Source organism: Procambarus clarkii, chromosome 36 (genome assembly GCF_040958095.1).
Source record: "Procambarus clarkii isolate CNS0578487 chromosome 36, FALCON_Pclarkii_2.0, whole genome shotgun sequence".
NCBI lineage: Eukaryota > Metazoa > Arthropoda > Malacostraca > Decapoda > Cambaridae > Procambarus > Procambarus clarkii.
In genome coordinates this window covers 24,148,983-24,172,397 of record NC_091185.1, presented here as the reverse complement: position 1 = coordinate 24,172,397, position 23,415 = coordinate 24,148,983, and the positions used below count along the sequence as shown (strand labels likewise).

The window sequence follows — 23,415 nt, the reverse complement described above, 5'->3', positions numbered from 1 at the left end:
GGGGTCTGGCTTTTATTAGGTATAGATGTTAAAATTTTGCTGTCACTTAACACTATCGCATGCTGTTTGTGCGCTGTTCGGTGTGGCGACACTGAAAAGTGTGTACTCGTTTGTTTTCTCGCCTTAATTCTCTTGCTACGTCATTCGTTTTAGTATTTTGTTTGCAATGGAATTCCCTACAGGTATGTATGCATATAAGGTCTAAAAGCCCGGCGTGACTCCACAGCAAAGCCTAAAGTTGGCCAAGTTACCCGTGAACGAGTACCAATTGGCATACCTGCAAACTAATGTATATACTCATTCAGTTTGATAACAAATTTTTGTTATGCGTTTCATTTTGATATCCAATTGTTCACAAAATAGACGCGCATATTTTAAAACTAGTCCCATTAAATAGAGCAATAAATGGATTTTTTTTAACCTTTAGACACTTTTTGATGCTCATCACCACAAAATTATCTCTTTCCAGTGTTCTGACATCAATTTTTGCGTCACGTCCTTCATTTTGGTATCATTGTTTGCAATATAAAGGAGCGTATTTTAAAACTAGTCCCATAAAACAATAAATGGAATTTTAACAAATTTTTTAACATTTGGACATTTTGATGCTCCTCACCACAATTATTTGTCTTTCCAGTGTTCTGACATCAATTTTTGTGTTACCTTTCATTTTGGTATCAAATTGTACACAATTCGAAGGTGCTTATTTTGAAACCACCCAAAAGTTGGTTCTGTTGGTTGAAACCACCCAGAAAAATAAAATTAATTTTTTTTGCAAATATTTTAATACATGAGATGAGCAATAGTCAGTCCCTCAGAATAGGGAGAAAAATGAGTGACGACGGGTTGCAGCAACAGAGTGCGATTTGTTAATTTCCTTCCAATGGGTCCCTCCCTCCCTTAAGTAGGAAAGATGAGGGTAATTTAATTCGCCCAAATGCACGTTGGATGTGCAAAGTAGCAATTTTGACATGAAAATATTGTAGTTCCCTCCTTCAGGATGCTGGTAGTGGGAGCTTCACAAGTGGGTTTAGGGTAATAACATTGTATAAAATATGTAAAGTGGGATCCTTATGGTTTCTGACAAGTATTGACATGCGTGTATCATAATGTGTAATGTTAAATCTGATTGATTTTAATATTTGTTTTCTTATTTTAGACATCTCCAAGAAGTAATTGGCTGCTGAATACTAAAGGAGCTGATTGTACCTCATTGTTATAGCCACATGCTGAGGTAAGGGGTTTGGTATTCCTTGAGGATTGTAGAGATTTAAGCAGTAATTTGGGACTTAATGGAAATAAAATGCTCTTAATTGCTCATGGAATTAATAATTTGCATATCTTCTGGTATTTGTATTCTACTGTATGGCTGACAATACTTGGTCAATGGATTTCTTAGTGAGAATAAGTGATGATTGTTCACAGACCTGTTCTGTAATCGGATGAAGAAAGCAAGAACGGCCATCTGATCGTGGTTCTTCTCTGAATTTATTTTTAGCGTCTACATTTTTTATAATAAGCCCGTCTCTTTCCAGGTAAGAGGGTGTTGCAGTTTGTGGTGCCAGCATTACTTCCGTGAAGGTAATAACTTGTTAACATTATTCTGATAAAACCCATAGCCAAGAGGGAAATGTTTTTAAAATGCTAAATTTTGAACTAAATGTTAAATGTCGAAGAATAAAGTTCAAAAGTTGCTACTTAGTAAGAGTACATTTGCAAAGTGAACTAGACTTAGGTTAAAGGTATAGCATAGTTTGTGTGAATTTGGACTAATGAACACTACTAGTGTTACAATGAATTGCTGTGATCTGATCTGCATGGTAGTGGTGATCGTTGGTAATGTGTACGGTTGCATAAATGTAAAATGTTGTTTTTCCCTCGTGATGATGAATATAGACAAGCATATATCTGATAGTGTGATGTTCAATACATTCTGAATGGTTATAACATTTAAGTAAAATACCTTTACTTTATACAGTGCCTTATTTAATCACTCATTCCAGAAATGAGCTGCTAGATTCTGCAAGGCCTGAATTGCAACTACACTATTTTAGGGCTCGAGGTAAGTGGTCCCAGGTTGTTCAGTATTGTGTAGTAAATGTCAATCTTTGAAGACTGACTCCTGTTGAGATGCTGGAATCTGTTGCCCGGTATGTAGTTGCTGGGACGCCAAGTCAGAAGCGTAAGCCTGGCTCCCCTCCTTCCCGGTGGCCAAGAAGGCTTCGCTTTCTTCCTCGGCCCCTACTACTGACTCTTGCTCCTTCCCCTCCCGTTTCGGTGGTTGCGCCCCCTGTTCCTGCTATGGAGGTTTCTTTGGCCCTTGCTGAGGTGTGCTCCCCTCTTCCTGCTGCTGTCCTTGACTGCTCCTCTCCGTTGTCTCCTCTTCCTCCTCCTCCTCCGGACCCCGCCCGCCCACCTCTGGTCTGTTCTCCTGCTTCCTTCTCTCCATCTTTGCTCAGTTTACCCATGCCCCCTAACCCTGACTTTGCTGACCCTGCTCTTCTTTAACGTGCTGTGTTGCTCTTTCGCCTTTGTTTTTTCCTTATTCTCTGTTGTCCTTTCTCTTCTCGTCGGTCTATTCTTCAATGGAACGTTCGAGATTATTACACCAATTTCCTTCGTCCCCTTACTTTTTCCTTCGCCATCCCATTGTTCTGCTGTTCGTATCTTTGTGGGGAAATGGTACACTGTTTCTTCCATTTACACTGTTGTTCCATCTATCTCCCCCCCGAGTGTCCCACTTTCTCTTCATGATCTGAAACACTTACTGGACTCCTTGCCGGAGCCTGTGCTCCTGCTGGGTGATTTCAATTGTCGTCATTCCCTTTGGGGTGATATTCTGACTAACACCTGGGGTTGCCTTCTTGAGCCGTTTCTCCTCTCTTCTTCCCTGTCTCTTCTGAATTCTGGTGAGCCCACACATTTGGACACTATGACTCGCACCCTTTCCTGTCTTGATCTTTCTCTCTGCTCTTCTTCTCTTTACTTAGATTTCACGTGGCAGGTTCTTGATGACCTCCATGGAAGTGATCATTTCCCCATCCTTGTTTCCTTTTTCTCTTTTCGCCCTCCCCTCTCCTTCCCTAGGTGGCAGTTTGTCAAAGCGGACTGGGACCTCTTTACCCTCAGCGCTGCTCTCTCTGACCTCTCCCTTCTATCCCAAGCTCTCTCCTCCTTTTTAATGACTGTCTTCGACGCTGCCCTCGGCTCTATTCCTCGCTCTTCCTCTGGAGGTCCACGGAAGTGTGTTCCCTGGTGGAATGCAGACTGTGCTCGGGCTGTCCGCTGTAAGCATACTGCCTGGAAGACACACCACCGTCGGCAGCCGGCTGACTTCTTTTCTTTCAGAAGACAAGTGTGGTGGCCCGTAGGGCCATCCGTACGGCTAAACGTGAATGTTGGGCATCTATGTCTCCACCATTACGTTCGAAACTCCTCTGCCACAGATCTGGAAGCACATCTGCAAGATAGCGGGTAAGTTCGTTCCTGATGTTTCACTGGTCCTTCACCTCCATGGTACTCTGTGGGAGGATATTTTGATATCTTTTGCCTTGTGCGTTTTTGTTTTCGTATTGTCATCCTTGGTGATATTTAGCGCCCTCTGATTATTCAACACATTTGATGGTGCTACATAGCCTTCCCGCTTTGGTGTCTTTTTCATAATTACTTGATCAATGGCATAAAACTTTGGTATGACAATGTTTTCTAATGCTCTACAATCCACACCTTCCCACCCTCTTGAGGGATTGGAAATTCACTGGTTGAGAGCCATTGGTATTGATTTCACAATAGTGATGATTGTTCACAGACCTGATCTGTAAATTTTTTGAAGAAAATAAGAACGGCCATCTGATAATGATTCTTGTGTAAAATAGATTTTAGTGTAGTGTCTGTTGTTAACAGGTATGTTCTTTACAGATAGGCAGCTGTTATGGTGTTGGAGTGACTGTCTGGAGTCAAGCTTCATGAGTTTCTTAGTCCCAGCTCAACTGAACTCCTAATAGGTAGGCTGTTAAGTGTTTTATTAAATTTAATTTGCTTGGTGGGTGTGGCATGTAGTTTACACACATGGCTAAGGGTATAAATTTGAGATTGTGGCAATGTGGCTTGCAACCATTTTTTCCAATGAATTTATTGTAGAAGGGGGTGGCAATTTTTGACCAATTCAAAATTCCAAAATCAAATTTAGCAAAATTCAATTATTTTAAAGTTGAAGATAATTGTGCAGCCCTATAATTTTTTTTTGGAACGGTTAGTGCAATTTCTTGTGACAACTATTTAGTGCAGAAATGAGTCGTGAAATCTGGCATAAATAGAGGAACCGTAACAATATCTATGGTTATGCTCCGCAGCCTCCCAAAGCTGTATAGTCTAGGAAGACAATATTGATTTTAATATGATTTTGCTTTTGCAAGTGGATGAGAAGCAATATGAAAGGACCCCTTGATGAACTTTGTATATAGAACTTAAATGATGATTGTTCAGACCTGTTCTGTAATTGTTTTGAAGAAAGCAAGAAAGGCTATCTGAGAAGCATTCTTGTATAAAACTAATTTTAGGGTAACTTGTGGTGTTAAAATAGGTTTCTCTTTCCAGGTAGGCGGTTCCAGGGTGACAAGATATCATGCAGCCTTTTCCAAAGTGAATGTCAATATGCAACAAATGTTTAAATACTGCAATAAAAGATGTAAACATTCCGATTTTTATATTCCTCCGTTGATAAAATTGTCTTTGGGTAACAATGGAACCTAGATTCCTCGAATTGAGAAATTTAAGTTCCTCGTTATTTATGACTACAATGTCATAAATAACGAGGAACTTAAATTTTAATATTTTAAACATTTTAATATTTTCTGAACCCTCTGAACATGTTGAATGTGTGTACAAAATGTGTATACTCTGAGCATATGCACTGGTGCAAATGGTACAATCAATCTTGTGGAAGGTTGAATGTGAGGTTATTGGGCCTACATTTTTTCAGGCTTTTTTGGTTGCAAGATTGTTTACAACGTTAACATTTTCAAGCAAAGTATGTTGAATGCTAATTAAGTAGACCTTAACCTGACGGACATGCAGTTATAGACTGTATTTTCTATGTCCTGCCTGTCAGGAGTGACATGGCTTTCGATGTCTAGGAGAGCTTACAATTGGAACGGCTACATAATCTCTCAATTATTTCCATTGAAAGGTACTAGTCTTTACTTGCTTAGCCTTGCTGAAATTGCAGTTTTCAATTTTCAGTCACTTCAGGTGGAAGTGCTGGCTGTGTTTCCCCCTTTTCAGATTATTGTAAGAATTCATGTAATAACATTTTAAGAGATTTTTAGTTCTAGTGGAGTAGACTAGTTACTTAATAATATTTGGTATATGTTAACAATTTTGTAAACAATTGGTAAGCAATTTTCTGAAAGAAAACATTTGAGTGTGCAAGCCATTAGAATTAAATTTGTTAAATTAGAAAGGTTGCAAGGTAAGATTGTTATTACTGAGCTAAACTGAACTTCTAATTGGTAGGCTGTTAATGTGTTGCAATGTAGAATGCTCTGTGGGTGTGGTGTATAATTACTTTATACACACAGCTAAGGATATATGCTCTCATAATTTACTAAGTATCACAGACCTGTGTATGGTAGACCCATTATGATGGGCCTACCAACGTATGGAGGGTTAAGGCCACTATAGCTTAGTCTTGGACTAAAAGTATATTGTGTGTTGTGCTGCAACTACAGTATACGCTTTAGGGAAATAACACAGCCAATATGTACGTTGTGGTATCTAGTACCATGTGTATGAAATGGTCTGTGTACTCTAAAATAGTTATTGTACAAATTGGCCAGATCTTTCTTAAGCAGAACTCTACCTAGGCCTAAATATGCAATCTTGGACCTAATATAGTACACATGTACTTAACTAGTCCTAGGAAACTATAGGTTCGATTGTTAACTTTTTCACATTACAATGTAACCGGCTGTGGGAAACTGCTCTGGTGAGGTTACGCATTTGCCATAGACGTTTAACTCGCAGCCACTTAATGGAGCGCTGCCCTGCTCCTTATTGTCCCTATAAGTCATGCATATTCTTGCATGTTGGTAATTCCTGGACGTGCGTGTCATGCTTCCCGACCGTCCCTCCATAGAATGTGTGTTGAATCTGACACCTTTGATATTGTTCGCTTTGTGCTTTTCTCGTATTGGCTTCCTTAGTGACATTTATTTAGCGCCCTATGAATAGCCCGCACATTTGATGGTGCTGCATAGCCTTCCTGATTTGGTTCTTTTTGATGATTTCTTGTCTGCCGAGGCTAGGATCTTCACGGCTGAACTGTGCGCTGTCTTGTATGCCCTTCCGCAGTTGCTTTTGCGTCGTAAGCGTTAAGGCTGTGCTTGGGCTAAGAAACTTGGCAACTATTGAAGATATTGAAGTAGGTATCAAATTTTTCAAAATGGTCGAAAAAGATTATCGAACAAGTGTCAACTGAAATCGTGTCTATGACTGCTATCACTATATCATATATTAAAACAAAATTATAATTTTTATCGTAGTTTGTGTCCGAGAGGCTGCAGGGTCCAAGTACAACTTCTAGTTGCAATTCTTTTACCATGTAGCGCAGTCGAATAAGGCAGCGTATGGGATGCTCTCAAACGTAGGTTCGAACCCTCTTCACGCCTTTGTGAATTTGTTCATTTGATGCATCACGCTATTGTGATTTGTGTGTGTAGTGTGATAAGTAGTCTGCACTGGATGGTCAGATACACAGGATGCTCTCAGGATGGTCAGATACACAGGATGGTCAGATATACAGGGTTCAGTAGCCTGAAGTGGCACATTTTGAGTACATCATGAGTATCTTTTAAAACACAAGTTCACCCAACAGTGGATGACTATCACCGGGTTGTTGAACAATTTGGCTAGTAAAGTTCATGTTTATTTATTGAGACAAGAAAGAAATACATCTCAAAGGGATAGTTGCCTAGGCTTTCTACCACCCTACTTTGGTGGATCGTATAACGGGGGAAAATTTCGAATTAAGGACCTGCCTGAAATGCTATGCGTGCTGGTGGCTTTACGAATGTCTTAACTCCTGTGTATAAATAAATAAAATATTTTGATATTGCTCGCTTTGGTGCCTACTTTTGATAATTATTTTGGTGCTTTAATTTTTATTTATGTTGTATATTACAGATTAATTGTAAACCAAAAAAATGACGTACCAGATTAGAGTGATATGGATGAGGTGTCCTCCCCGCCTATGGATGGGGGTACTCGTGTAGTGGTTGGGCCCAAAGAACTGGTGGGTAACGCATTCATAGTGGCGGGGCCCGTCTGACCCCCCCAACTCCACAGGGGGTTGGACGTTCAGACAAAATCTGGTAGTGGTACAGGTGGTGGACGCGTTCCGTACATATCGTATCGTACGTCTTTCCGCTCTGGGCTCTAGTTAGCTGTCGGTACCAGTCCTGTCCACACACTGTACAGTGTACTTCTTCACTATAGCAGCCCTGCGTCACTACAGCAGTCCTGCGTCAGTACATCAGCCTTTCCTCAATAGCAGCCCTGCGTCATTTGTCACTACAGCTGCCAGACTACAGTAAGTTTAAAATTTTCCTACGTTTCACACACGAGTACCGTCTATATGTGACTGATATTGACTTAACGGTCATTATAACAGTTAATGTGTTGGATGGTACCCATGGTTATGGATGGTTCCCCATTATTATGGATGGTCCTCATAGTTATGGATGGTACCCATGGTTATGGATGGTTCCCCATTATTATGGATGGTCCTCGTGGTTATGGGTGGTCCTCGTGGTTATGGATGGTCCTCGTGGTTATGGATGGTCCTCGAGGTTATGGGTGGTCCTCGTGGTTATGGATGGTCCTCGGGGTTATGGGTGGTCCTCGTGGTTATGGGTGGTCCTCGTGGTTATGGGTGGTCCTCGTGGTTATGGATGGTCCTCGTGGTTATGGGTGGTCCTCGTGGTTATGGGTGGTCCTCGTGGTTATGGATGGTCCTCGTGGTTATGGGTGGTCCTCGTGGTTATGGGTGGTCCTCGTGGTTATGGATGGTCCTCGTGGTTATGGATGGTCCTCGTGGTTATGGATGGTCCTCGTGGTTATGGGTGGTCCTCGTGGTTATGGATGGTCATCGTGGTTATGGATGGTCCTCGTGGTTATGGATGGTCCTCGTGGTTATGGGTGGTCCTCGTGGTTATGGATGGTCATCGTGGTTATGGATGGTCATCGTGGTTATGGATGGTCCTCGTGGTTATGGATGGTCCTCGTGGTTATGGGTGGTCCTCGTGGTTATGGGTGGTCCTCGTGGTTATGGATGGTTCTCATCGTTATAGATAGTTCCCATGATAAGGATGGATTTCTAAACAGCAATCCCCGTGGCGTAGTGGTAAAACACGAGCTCGGCGTTTCACGAGCGCTTTGGCCTGAGTTCGTATCCTGGCCGGGGAGGATTGACTGGGCGCCAATTCTCAACTGTAGCCACTGCTCACCTAGCCTAGCAGTGAATGGGTACCTGGTTGTTAAAAGATTTGGCGGGTCGTATTCCAGGGGGAAATTGGGATTAAGGACTTGCCCGAAACGTTGTGGGTGTTCAAGAATGTAAGAACTCTTGTACATACTGTATAAATAAATAAAAGTAAAATCCGTGGGTGGTTCCCCTTGGTTATCGATATTAATCAGGTATTCAAAACGGGCTCACCATAGCCCGTGTTATTTGGAACTTTTTGTTCCAAGTAACGAATCTTAATCAGCAACAACAATCGGGTATTTAAATGAACAACGGAAAATAACATTTTGTTTAATGATAAGTTCCATCTACTGCGCCATGAAAACGCATACAAAAATACAGCCAAGTTACACCTTGTAACGAAAAAGCAATATATAAGATTCGGGATTATAATTTCGGGAGAAGATACTTTTAATGAATGCAAGAAAGTTGCTACCACAACTGCAAGAAAAATGACAGGTTGGAAAACAAGACAAAATTCACACGAGATGCCACTTTATAAGATAGTGTTCTCTAGGGTGACAGATTGTTGCATACTAACACCTCTGTTTAAAGATGGAGAAATTGTTGACCTGGAGAATGTGCAAAGGCATTTTACCGGCCGAATTTACTCAACATTTAAATTATTGGGACCGCTTAAAATGTTTAAATCTGCACTCACCTAGTTGTGCTTGCGGAGTTTGAGCCCCTCTGTGGTCCTGCCTCTCAATTGTCAATCCACTCTTGTCAACTCTATTCTCTTGTAAGGATCTAGTATAATAATTTGCACTTTGGAAGTATTAGAGGGACTGGTTCCAAATCTGCACAAGGAAATAACTTCATGAAACCAGGAGATGAAAAGTAGCTCAGTAGAAAGGCAATAGGTGCGCTAAGAGAGCTCTCGTCAACATTAATAGACCCAAGACTCGATACTCTTCCTTTATGCACCAGTGCAGTCATTTTATGAAAACTAGGTAAAACGCAATTACAAGCAAAGAATTTAGCGCACATATAGTATTTGGTCACTCGACAAACATATTTATTTCCCAAAAAAGGAATTTGTGCTATTGCCGCCATCTTTGAAAATGGCCGCAAAAAAGCACATTTTTCACACTGATCTCAAACTATCAACATTATCTAAAAAGTTCCAACCTAAAAATGTTTGCCTTAACATTGTCGACATTTTTTGGTTCTTGTCATTTTCCATATAACTTGCCATTAAGCCAGAAATGTAATTTTGTTTACTATTGAAAAATATGGCAACAGCACGCTTGCCCTCTCTCTATCTGCCCGAATATTATACATGAGAGCTTTTACATACAAATTTAAAGGTTCAAAACAACAGACCATAACTTTCTAAGTAATCATCACAAGTTTTTATTCAGTTTTGAAACAATTACAGAAAGTTAAAATACAAATACATTTTAGAAATTAAATATTGAAGAAAGCTAATAATGGATGGTAATATTACCATCTGAGTATATTTTTTAGTGCTTTCATGTAACTTTTTTTATATTATTTTCTACCACAAACGTGGCCACACATTTACAATGCTAATTAGCATATATAAATATTCTTCTGTCCTCCATGGACAGGGTTAGAGATCTGTTTAACATATAATTCAGTAATTTATTGAACAATCAACCACAAAAGGTGATTGTAGTACTTTTAAAATGCTAATCTAACCTACAAACATAAATACACAGATTTACGTCTGTCCTTCATAAACAGTGTTCAAGGTGTCTTTTTACATAGGGTCATTAATGTGCGTTTACAAAGGTTTACAAAGGTACACAAAGGTCATCTGGCACTACCTCAACGGCACTAAGACCCGTGCTCGCTTGCGCTCTTCACTCTAAGCTGTATTAATTACTGCCCTCAACTACCCTCAGATGATGTAGAACACCACCTACAGGCAGCTAAGTACACGGAGTCCAAGCATGTATATCATAACCCATCAACAGAAACCAACCCAATCAACTCTCTCCATCGCAAATGCAATTCATAACAATCCTCTCCTGCTGTGATTACCAGCAGGTACAGTGCCTGCTGTCCGCCTCTGTGCTGCCAGACTCTAGTTTTCGCTACAACATATTCCCCATACCATACTCAACCAACCATGTCTTTCAAAAGCAAGGTTGCGCAGGGAAAAAAGAATCTCCAAATAAGGCACCCATCAAGAACAACACCGACAGCATCGTTTTTCGCCCTCTGGGGTCTGTGGCGGCGACGCTGCTTTCCCTTCTACTCCACCACTGAGCCAGGGGGCTGTGTCCTCTCAATCTGCTGCAAATTCCCCGCTAGCATCCCACTTCTCGCACACACAACAGCAGCACTTCAAGCGTGCTGCTGGTCCCTCACCAGATTTCCAAACAAATCTGGAATCAAAACCAAGGTGTGATCCATCAGTGCTTTGCTAGAGATAGCATGATAAAACTAAGGAAAACTTCTAGATAAATATTTTACAATTGCAAATGAGGATAACCTCAACACATTCTTCACCCAATGTGGTTTGTCTCACCTGACTAACCCTATCAGTGCCTCATTTTAATTAACCCCCTCGTCACCAAGTGCAGGCTTGGTAACCTAGGTTTTATTGTTAATTAAGTTGCCTAGCCTCTCCATACTCCCTTGCTCCATTGTACCCTGACTTTGTCTATGTTCCTTAGTGCAAACTATTACTTTTATTACTTTTATTACCGAGTGTACCTCAAAGCAGTCTACCTCATTTTTGTATATTGCAACTTTAGTAATCTTAGTAATTTTCTTAAGTTAAAATTGTTGCTGCTCTATTTTACCTTGTTCCATTGAACCCTGGCTATGCCTGTGTTCTCTAGTGTAAACTGTTACTCTCAGTGTACTTGAGTGTACCTCAAAGTAAACCACTTCATTTTTTTCTTGTGTAATTTTAGTAATTTTATTAAGTTTTGTGTTTCATAGTCATTCCTGATTGGATCCCTTTTTACCTATCTATTTTTCACTTGTTCCTATTTTATTTGCATTTCATTTTTTTTAGATATATGCAAGAGTTGTTACATTCTTGTACAGCCACTAGTACGCCTAGCGTGGTTGCGCTCTAGCTGCCGTGAGGTGAGGACGCATCGCCTGACCTCTCTGGTAGTTTGGGGTGTTTGCCGTTTTCGGCGAAAGGGGGTGTGGGTGTCTCTACCCTCCCTGCTGTTCCTGGCTGGAGTGGACGTGGCACTTTTGACATGGGTGGCCATCTTTCCCCTGTTGTGAGGGTAAATTCCATGGGTTTGGAGTTTACGGAGCATGCAGGTTATCCTGTAGTGGAGGTGGTCATGTGTGACATGCTCCGTATCCCGGTCGAGGATATCTACAGAGTGGAGCTAGTAACTGCTCACCGTGTGGTTATCAAGTTTGTGGGGAAGCGGCGTACCGTGACTTTCTCCGGTGGTACGAGGGAAGTACCTTGCGGCTGCCGAATGGCACCGGATCTGTGTCTATATAGGATCGCAGCGGTGCTATGACGTACGTGAGTGTCCATGGGGCCCCCCATGGAGTTTCCTGAGACGCTCCTCCGGCGATTCTTCCAGCGGTTTGGCACCGTTGTCAGTGTGCGGATGCACTCGCTGTCTTCTGGCTAGTATGCGGAGGTGAAGATCAATATTCTTACCCTGGGGATGCGACCGCGTGTTGGACATTCCCTCCTCTGTCCGGCTTTTAGGGTACTACGTATGGGTGTACTATGCACGGCAACCGCGAACTGTTTTTCGTTGTGGCCTGTTGGGCTATCAAGCTGCCGGGTGCACTGAGGAATGCGGTTGCTCCCGTGAACATGTTCAAAGAAGAGGATTTCCCGCCGCTCCCTCTGGAGGAGGACTCCGGGGGTGAGGAGGTGAGTGTCCCGTTGGATGCCGCGGCTCCCCCTGCACCGCCTGTCCTGCCTTCGGTTGTTGAAGACCCTCCTCCGGGTGTTGCCATGCCGTCGGATGTGCTTCCTGGTCCCGTTGCTGTCCCCGCTGCTCCCAGTGACCTTCCAGGTGCTCTCTATGCGTTGTCGGCACTCTCCTCTTCCTCTGCTCCTGCGCCTGGCCTTGCGCCCTTGTTATAAAAATGGATGAGGGGCTTCTATGGGGTACTGGTACTATTAAGGGGTAAGGGTAGTTAGAAGACAAGAGTATCAAATATGGGAGAGCTAAAAGGCCCGGCCCCCAAAATAAACTATCCACAGTAGTAATAACTTGCTACAAGACCATATATGTTAGTCTAAGGGTTGATCAATGCGCTCCCACACTGGAAGAAGAGATACTCTGTAATTCATGTACTTATTTATTAACCCCTTAACAACCCCCCATATACACTCACACCAATAACAATAATAATAATAACTTTACCACACTATCTTACGTTAAAAGCCTTGGTCCACATAGGCAGGATACAAGGTTACACTAATAACAAGCTAGGGTAAAGTACTACTGGATAAGCACTGAAGCTGGATGCAGCTTAGGGTAGTGAGACCATGTGGTACCCTAATACAACACACAACACTTAGGGGTAAACAAAACACTGGCAAATACTAACCCCAGGTCTCACCAATATTTACTACCAGAGTAGGTTCACTTAATAATGCCCCGTACTTAACTTAAGGATACAGGAACTTCAGGTAAGGGAAATAAGTAAGAGGAGAAGGGAGAAGAGTAGGGGTGCAGCCACAGAGTAGATCTTATCCACACGACACCAGCCAGAGAAGAGAGAGCTAGCGACCAGCTGCCTCCCTCATGTCGTGGTGCCGGAAGGAGCCTAATTGATCGTGCAGCTAAGCACATTAAAGATCTTCCCCTATGCAACGTATTGTTACTTTATGAATGATTAGAAAGTATTAGTAAGCAAAGTTGGTGCCTATGTTATTATTTAATAATCAACCCCCAGCTCAGTCTTTAAATGCTCTTTGAGAAACAATAATAGTCTTACGTCTGGCAGGGAAGATACAAACAATTGCCATTCGAGATGCACAACTGTACTACCAGAAAGTTTAATAGCTCAATTTTGACCTCTGGTTTCCACTGGAGAACCCAGGGTCGTAACAGCCCTCGTCTTGTGTTCCATCTGTGATGGGTGCTGGGGTGGTGGTGCGCCGCCTGCTGTATGCGGTCCGGTTCCACCTGTGGTTGAGGCTGCTGCTGTTCTGTGTCGGGTGGCGGTTCGTCCGGCTGGTAGTGCCCGTGTTTCTGGGTCTGCATCCGGCTCGGACGATGTCTGCTCAGAGCCCAAGCATTCCCGGCTTTCGTCTTCTGCCTGGGCTGATGTGGGTGACTTCAGTGACTGTGGGTCTTCGGGTGTTGAGGTGGATCCAGTTGCATCGATGTCTATGGAGTTAGTGGTGGCGGAGGTCCATGTGCCTGCTGGTGCTGGTTCACGTGACTCGGCCATGCCTTCTGCCCGAAACACCACTGCGTAATAGTGGCTTTAGGCATTGTATGTACTAGCTCTATCTACACATCTATCAATTTGTGTAAAATCTCTTGCATGTATGTATGTACCTTACCTGAATAAACATTTATTTATATTTATTTATTTATTCTGTTCCCTCGCCTTCAGGGGACTCTCCACGGTGGGGGGTGGTGGCTTCTGATGCCAGGGATGGTATGGGTACTGGTCCTGGGCGTAGCCTCGTGGTTACCTTATGGAAGGATGCACGCCATCCGGTGCCCGTGGCCGCGGGTGCCCCTGTGGTGGTGCCCTATGTCAGACCCGTTCCTGTGAGGGTGTGCGTTGGAGACCCGAAGACGCGTTGCCGGCGTCTGTGATGCCGCCGGGTCACTGGGCGTTGATTGCCGAGTTAATACTGTTGGATGAACCGGACTGCTTTCATGCTGGGCGGGTTCCCATCATGTGGGGACGCGTGGCAACTACGCGCCTCGTCAGTACTACCATCTGGGTCCCCTGTTTGCGGGTGTTTGTTTCCGGGGTTCCGGAGGTTAAGACTTCCCCTGTAGATGAGCTGGACCCTCGGCGGTGGTTGCTCTGGGAAGCGTTCCATGTGCCGTTCCCGGGCAAGTATGTTCAATGATTATCTGTTCCTTTGATTATGTAGTAGTGTGTGCCCCTCTGACTGTAATGTTTGCCCTATTGTGTTATGTGCTTGTGCCTCTCCTTTTGTTTATTGCGAGCCAGTGGTTAGTTGTGAGTGTTCTTGTTTAATGTTTTGTGTTTTATTAAATTTTAAATTTTGCCCCGAGGGGCGAGTTTATTGGGCAGCACCACTCATCTTGTGAGTGAACATACCGCCATAGCAGAATGTACAACACTCCCCAATAGGAAGAAAACCCGCTGGGTTGTTCATCCTGTCACTTGTACCCAGACACAGCTGGGACTTGCTTAACTGTCTCAAGTGAACAGCTCCTCAAACAAGAAGATTAACATTTATCAACCCTTAAAAGCTTACGTTATCTTGCGGGTGCAAAATGGGGAAATCTTTTAAGAACAGTATCAATATTTGACAAATAGTGTTTTCCTAACTCAAACAATGTGGGGTTTATTATTCTACAGTTATTCCTAATGTCTCTCAGGTGTTCACATTCACGTAGATAGTGGTCAAGGCGGTGTCCATCACTCTCACCACAGATTCTGCAACTTCGCTGATCAACTGTTGTTTCCATTCCAAATCTCCATGGATATTTGTATCCAAGACGGATTCTCGCTATTACAGATTCTCTCCCTCGTCGTCCTCCTTTTCGGCCATACTGATTGGGATTGCCAGCTGCAACCATGTTGTACCATCGTACAGATTAACTGGTTTGTGCTTCTATCCTCCTTTCCTCAGTTACCTTGTCACGGTGATGTTGCCTGATAATACCTCTAATTTGTAGTTGAGTCTTGGGTATGAAGTATTCAATATGGTCTCCTTCAGCGCCTTCAGCAGCCAGCACATCTGCTCGTTCATTCCCACATATTCCAACATGGGAGGGGATCCACCGAAACTTGATGACTCTTCCCTGATTGGTAAGTACTCTCACAGCTCTCTTGATTTCAGCGACTATTGCAAGATTTTCTGCCTGATATTTACTTAGGCTTTGCAGTGCTGCTTTTGAATCGGTGCAAATCACTGCACCATTAGTGTTCCGTTCAAGAAACCTTAACGCCATAACAATGGCAGTTAGCTCTGCTTGCGTTGAAGAGGCATAGTTCTCAATACGTGCTTTTTCTTCATTTCTGCGTTGGAACGTATTATCCTTGATTACCGTGTATGCTGCACCAGCCCTGCCATTGATAGGATTAGATGACCCGTCAGTATAGATTTGATCTAGTTCATCTCCGGCTTCTTTATAAATGTCCTCGAGATACTTGTGCCTCATTTCTTGTGGTATCATGTCTGATTTTTTCATTGCCATTTTATTGATGATGATCTTGCATGAGTCATCCTCCCAGGGAGGTAACCTCTCTACAGGCAGGAGCTCACGGGCTTGCTCAAGCAGGTGAAGCTCTTCAAGGTAGCAGACTGCTCTGTGATGCCATTTTTTGCTTCTCCTGTTTCCCCCTGAAAGTAGCACAGAGCTCAGTTTTTTCTTGGCAATATCATTGTAATGGGGATCTCTGGCTATCCTAATTGCAAGCTTAGCATTCAGCTCCTGAATTCTGCTTTTAATACTGGGAAGGGACAACTCCTCTCGTAGATTAGACGTTTTGTGTTGTTATTGTGCCCTGTGTTTTTTATTCTTGGCTTGTATATTTTGATTTTCTTGTTATATTTTGTGTTGTTATATTTATGTCTTGCCTGTACGTCATGATGTTTATGTTTGTTTTGTTTCATGTGTTATTATGTTTTTGTGCCTTGCTTGCTTGTTTACATTTTCTCTTGTGTTCTGTTTTGTCTTGATGTATACTGTTTTCTCTAGTTATGCTTGTTATTTGTACTGTGCTGTCGGTCCTTCTGGCCGGTGTTTTTTTTTTTTTGCTTTGTTATTATGTTTCTTCTGTTATTTTTATTGTATTTCACTTGCATGCTTGCATGTAAAAAAAAAAATAAAAAAAAAAGTACGCCTAGTGTTTTGGGCAGGTCCCTAGAATACGACCCCCACGAAGAATCGTTGTTACAACCAAGTACCCATTTTACTGTTGAGTTAAACAGAGGCTACAGTTAAGGATTTGTGCCCAGTAAATCCTCCCCGGCCAGGATACGAACCCATGGCAAAGCGTTTGCGGAACGCCAGGCGAGTGTCTTACCACTACAACACAGAGACTCATGCTATAGTTATGTTTTATATACAGAACTTTTTTTGTAATTGCTCCAAATTTCCTTTATTTTAAAAAACTTAGTTTTAATTTTTATTTGTTTACTCTTTACACTGCATCATAAATTGTACCTTTGCCTTCTTTACCGTCAAACAGCCCTCTTATGCAACCTAGTATAGACCTGAACTGACTCTTATCAAGTATCTATGACAATCATCACTTTAATGATCAAAATTGCAGGTATTATACAGCACATGATGTAAACAATGTATTAATGCATAATCAGAATGTTTCTGTAATTAACTTCAATGTAAGATCTCTAAGCAAACTTTTTGATGAAATTAATGCCCTAATTGAAACAGTTGACAACAAATTCTCCGTTATTAAACGTAATGAAACATGGTTAAAAAGAGGATACAACACAACTCTTTAACATACCAAACTACTCGGCAATTCACAACTGTCGACCAATTCAAAGTGGTGATGGTACTGCTCTTTACTACACCAAGAACTGACATACTTAAATGTAATTAGAACTAGAGACTCCTGTGGCGAGTTTCTTTGTCCTTTGTCCATTTCAGAGTCAAGGCTGCTGATGTTGACCTGACTATGGGAGCAGTTTACAGAATTCCTAACAGTGATGTTGCTGAATTCAACTCTAACCTTAGAAATCTAATATTAGCAAACATCAACTAATAATCTCAGGGGATTTTAATATTGACCTCTACGAACCTGATAACCCTCAAGCTGCTAGTTTCCTCAACTGTATGAATTCCTGCTTCCTCATACCCTCAATCACTAAACCTATTAGAATCACTGATATGACTGCCTCTACTCTTGACCATATCTGGACTAACATAACCTCTTCACTTATTAAAGGGATAATCACGGATAGGACCACAGACCATTACCCCACATTTCTTCTAACCAACATTAATAAACCACCTCTGGATACAATGAAGATAAGCTTTAGGCTGCACAATGAAACTTCTATAAGCAACTTTATTGCTGCTGCTGCTAATATCAACTGGGAGACTGAATTAGATAACGTACGAAACATCAACCTAGCAGTGCAAAAATTTCTTCAGAATACTGAGCCTCTATAATACGCACTGTCAATACTAACGAACGAAGTCATAATTAATAGGTTAAACAATCCATAGCTTACTAAGGGTATACTTAAATCTATTAATAAAAAACATGACCATGAGAAGAAGTATAGGTTAGGGATCATCTCTAAAGAATTTTCAAAGATTTACTCATCAGTGCTGTCTAAAATAATTAGGAGAGCCAAAATAAAATATCAAACTCAATTTGATCAAATTAAGGGCAACATTAAGAAAACATGAAGCACAGTTTCTCGAATATTAGGATAAAAAAAATCTCTGCTTGTTTTGATGCCTGAAAGAAAGCTTGGAGAGCTTGAAAAATTGCAGAACGAAGCCTTGAGGATAATGCAACCCGTTCTCGCAAATTCGTAAAGTCAATATTGACTTATTAACTACGTGCATAGGTGATATACTAAACATAATAGATACCCTTAAAAAGATTCATAGAAAACACCGACCTTACCTAACCTTGTTAGTATCTTAAGATAAGCATCTTATTGCTTCATAATTACAATTATTACTTAACCTATACCTATTATAGGTTAGGTAATAATTGTAATTACGAAGCAATAAGATGCTTATCTTAAGATACTAACAAGGTTAGGTAAGGTCGGTGTTTTCTATGAATCTTTTTAAGGGTATCTATTATGTTAAGTATGTCACCTATGCACATATTTAATAAGTCAATATTGACTTATTAAATTTGCGAGAACGGGTTGCGATAATCCTTGGGTGTCCTCGTACCACAAAGATACTTAACATGAGAAAGGAACTTAATATTCCGTGCGTTGTTGATCGTGTTACTGAAATTAACTGTCAAATTGGTTTAAAAATGCTTAGGCTAACTCGTCCTAACCCTTGCTCAGAAGCCCTCCAGAATTTCTTTATTGAAGCTCAGCATTGTTCCAGATGGATAAGGAAGTAATTATCAAAAGAAGGCACCAAACCGGGAAGGCTATGTAGCACCATCAAATACGCAAAATAATCAGAGGGCGCTAAATATCACCAAGGATGCCAATACGAGAACAAAAACGCATAAGGCGAACGATATCAAAAGTATCCGAGTCACCAAGAATTCTATCGAGGGACAGGTGACCGCGAGGGGCGGTCGGAAAGCAAGACACACGCTCGTCCCGGAAGTCAGGACATTCAAGAAGGACATGCACGACCGTAAGAGGGACAATGCAACTAGGACAATAAGGAGCAGGGCGGCGCTCCATCAAGTGACCATGGGTTAAGCGAGTATGGCCAATACGCAACCTCGCTAGAGCTGTTTCCCACCGCCGGTTACGGTGGAAGGAGGACGGCCACGAGGAAACACAACATTTAAGAGTACGTAGCTTGTTACCAGTAACAGACAACCAAGAAGCCTGCCAACGGGTAAGGACTGAGGAATGGATAACCGGGTAAAAGTCGGAATACGGAATGCCTTTACGAGAGATGGGACAAGAGCGGACAGCTTCCTTAGCGGCAGCATCCGCACGCTCATTTAAAGACACGCCAACATGGCTGGGAACCCAACAAAACTCAACCGACTTAAATTTACTGTGAACGAGAAACAGCCAATGCTGGATCTCGACAACTACCGGATGAACTGGATTAAAGCACCCGAGAGCCATGAGGGCACTACGAGAGTCAACAACAACCACAAAGGAAGACTGACAACGAGAAAGCAGGAGACGAAGAGCATAGAGAATAGCATAAAGTTCCGCTGTAAAGATGCTAGTCTCCGGAGGCAAGCGACACATATAAGTGCGATCAGGAAAAACAACAGAGTAGCCAACACCGTCCGCTGACTTAGACCCATCGGTGAAGACAGAAACGGAGCGGGAGTGAGAAGAAAAGTGCTCGAGGAAAAGGCGTTTTAGAACTGTAGGAGGGGTAAAAGCTTTAGTGATGCGAGTCAAGGATGTACAAAACCGCGGAAGAGGGACCCTCCACGGGGGCAAAGAAGGAACAACACGAGGAGAAACATCAGAAATACGAACGGAAAGAGAATCCTGCAGGCGAGATAACCGGACAGAAAGAGGGAGGTGGTGAAGAGGAACAGGAACCGCAGGAGGGGTAAAAGTTAAAGCACGACAGAGACGAGAGGAAGGATGTTGCAAGGACCGCGCAAGATAGCGAAGACAGTAGCGATCACGGCGGTCCTGGAGAGACAGGAAGCCAGTGTCAACATACAAGCTAAGGACGGGAGTCGAACGAAAGGCACCAGAACTGAGGCGCAACCCAGTATGGTGCAAAGCATCAAGACGGCGAAGAGTAGAAGGAGAAGCAGACGAGTAAGCAGGGCAACCATAATCGAGCTTAGACAGGACGAGAGAGGAATGTAAAGCAAGGAGAGTGCGCCTATCTGCCCCCCAAGAAGTATGGGACAAGACCCGAAGGAGGGTAAGGGACTTAGAGCACTCAACACGGAGGTAAGAGATATGGGGAGACCAAGACAAACGAGTGTCAAGGAATAACCCCAAAAGCTTCGCGGAATCTTTGTATTCAATGGGATGACCATAAAGTGACAAAGAGGGACGAAGAACAACCCGTTTCCGCGTAAAAGTCATGGCACAAGTCTTAGAAGTAGAGAACTTGAAGCCATGACCTGTGGCCCAAGACGACACGGCATCAATCGCAAGTTGAAGCCGGCGTTGAAGGAGAGGCGAATCATCACCCTGACAACAAAGGGTAAGATCATCGACATAGAGAGCGGAGAAGACACCAGAAGGAAGAGAGGAAAGAAGACCATTGAGGGCAACCAGAAAAAGAGTAGTGCTCAGAACACTACCCTGGGGCACACCTTCGTATTGCTGAAAAGGGGGAGAGAGAGCGGTACCAAGGCGCACCCGAAAGGAACGACGAGAGAGGAAGCTGCGGAGAAAGAGAGGGAGATGACCACGAAGGCCAAAAGAATGAAGTTGAGATAGGATATGATAACGCCAAGTGGTGTCGTAAGCCTTTTCTAGGTCAAAAAGGACGGCAACAACGGAGGTCTTCGCAGCAAAAGCAGTACGTATATAGACCTCCAAGTTCACCAGGACATCTGTCGTGCTGCGGCACTTGCGGAAACCAAATTGTGAAGGGGAGAGGAGGTGATGGTGTTCCAGGAACCACATCAGACGAACGTTAACCATACGTTCAAAGAGTTTGCAGACACAACTTGTGAGAGCAATAGGGCGAAAGTCCTTAGGGGAAGTACCCAGAGACCCTGGTTTGCGAACAGGGAGGACAACGGCATCGAGCCAGTCCTCAGGGACTGACGACGACTCCCAGATCCGATTATACAGACTCAGTAAATACTGAGACGTGCTCGGAGGGAGATGGCGAAGCATCTCATAATGAATACCATCGGAGCCCGCCGCCGTAGAACCGCAGAGGGCCAGGGCAGAACGAAGTTCAGAGAGAGAGAAGGGATCATTATAGGGAAGCTGAAGATGAGTGCAGAAATCTAAAGGACGAGACTCAAGGACAGGTTTACGAAGAAGGAAAGATTGGGGAAGATGAAGACCAGAGCTAACAGAAGAAAAGTGGGAACCCAGCTCGGAAGCGACCTGCAACGGGTCCGCCACAAGAGTATCATGGAGGTGAAGGACCGGTGAAACATCGGGAACGAACTTACCCGCTATCTTGCGGATACGCTTCCAGATCTGGGCCAGAGGGGTCTCGGACGTAATTGTCGAGACATAAGATGCCCAACATTCACGTTTAGCCGTACGGATGGCCCTACGGGCCACCGCACTCGCTTTCCGAAAGAAAAGAAAAGAATCGGTCGTCTGCCTACGGCGGTGCTTCTTCCAGGCTGCACGCTTACAGCGGACAGCCCGAGCACAGTCCGCATTCCACCAGGGAACGCACTTCCGTGGACCCCGAGAGGAAGAGCGAGGAATAGAGCGGAGGGCAGCGTCGAAGACAGTGTCATGAAAAAGGAGGAGAGCGCGAGAGAGGGGCAGAAGGGAGAGGTCAGAGAGAGTAGCACTGAGGGAAAACAGGGTCCAGTCCGCCTTAGCAAACTGCCATCTAGGGAAAGAGAGGGAAGGGCGAAAAGAGAAAAAGGAAACAAGGATGGGGAAATGATCACTTCCATGGAGGTCATCAAGAACCTGCCATGTGAAATCTAAGTAAAGAGAAGAAGAGCAGAGAGAAAGATCAAGACAAGAAAGGGTGCGAGTTCGAGAGTCCAAATGAGTGGGCTCACCAGAATTCAGAAGAGACAGGGAAGAAGAGAGGAGAAACGGCTCAAGGAGGCGACCCCGGGTATTCGTCAGAACGTCACCCCAAAGAGAATGACGACAATTGAAGTCACCCAGCAGGAGCACAGGCTCCGGCAAGGAGTCTAGGAGGTGTTTCAAATCAGGAAGAGAGAGCGGGACACTCGGGGGGAGATAAATGGAACAAACTGTGTACCATTTCCCCACAAAGATACGAGCAGCAGAACAATGGAGAGGCGAAGGAAAAAGTAAAGGAACAAAGGGAACATCAGCCCGAATCAAGAGAGCAGAAGAATTAGAAGCCCCAGCAATGGCTGGGGGGGGGGAGAGAAAGGAATAGCCACGAAAACGACCAGGACGAGCACCAAGCATCGGCTCCTGGAGACAGACACAAAGGGGCGAAAACCGCGAAACCAGAAGTTGGAGTTCGAGGAAATTGGCGTAATAACCTCGAACGTTCCATTGAAGAATGGACAACGACGAGAAGAGAAAGGACAAAAACAGAGAACAAGGAAGAAACAAAGGCGAAAGACCAACAGAGCACGTTAAAGAATATCAGGGTCGGGATCAGGGTCAGCAAAGTCAGGGTTAGGGGGCATGGGTAAACTGAGCAAAGACGGAGGGAAGGAAACGGGAGAACAGATCAGAGGTGGGCGGGCAGGGTCCGGAGGAGGAGGAGGAGGAGGAGGAGGAGACAACGGAGAGGAGCAGTCAAGGACAGCAGCAGGAAGAGGGGGAGTAGAAAGAGAGGAGCGCACCCCAGCAAGAGCAGCAACCGAAAGGGAAGCAGGGGCCAAAGAAACCTCCATAGCAGGAACAGGGGGCGCAAGCACTGAAACGGGAGTGGAAGGAGCAACAGAGCCAGAAGGAGGAGCTGAGGAAGAAAGCGAAGCCTTCTTACCCGCCGGGGAAGAGGAAGGAGAGGAGCCAGGCTTACGCTTCTGACTTAAAGAGACCGGTGTCCCAGCAACTACGTACCGGGCAACGGATTCCAGTGTCTCAACAGGAGAAGCCGAACGAGAGCACACACGACGGCCGTTAGGAGAGCGATGGACATCCGCCCGCACCGACAGGCGGCGGGGAGAGCCGATAGATGGAGGAAGAGGATGGGAAGGAGGAACGGAGGGGGACGAGGAAGGAGACACAGAAGACACGACAGACCGGGTAGAAGGAAGGGGAACCCCAGACAGAGGACCAGGAGGAGGATCCTTCGGGAGAGAACCCAAAGGGACAGAGGAGGGGGCAGTGGGCGCATCAGGGTCCAAGGCCTGGAAACGGTTGTGAGTCTGAGGAAGGCGGGAAGGACGAGGAGAGGAAGAGCGCAACACGCGAGCATAAGAGATATTAGCATAAGGCGGGAGCCGGCGAACCTGGCGCCTCGCCTCAGGAAAAGATAAACGCTCCCGGTGCT

General features: G+C 43.9%; 1 protein-coding gene across 2 annotated transcripts in view; it reads left to right on the top strand.

The window, feature by feature from the left end:
- The window catches only part of LOC123756161 (RNA exonuclease 1 homolog), a 52,525-nt gene that overhangs the window by 7,523 nt on the left and 21,587 nt on the right, over positions 1-23,415 (top strand). Inside the window, exons 12-17 of one of the 2 annotated variants that reach the window (XM_069336583.1) lie at positions 1,160-1,234; positions 1,536-1,581; positions 2,004-2,062; positions 3,919-4,004; positions 4,597-4,687; positions 7,183-7,588. The gene's annotated coding sequence lies outside the window, so the exon portion shown is untranslated. The other variant, XM_069336584.1, reaches the window with a different exon arrangement.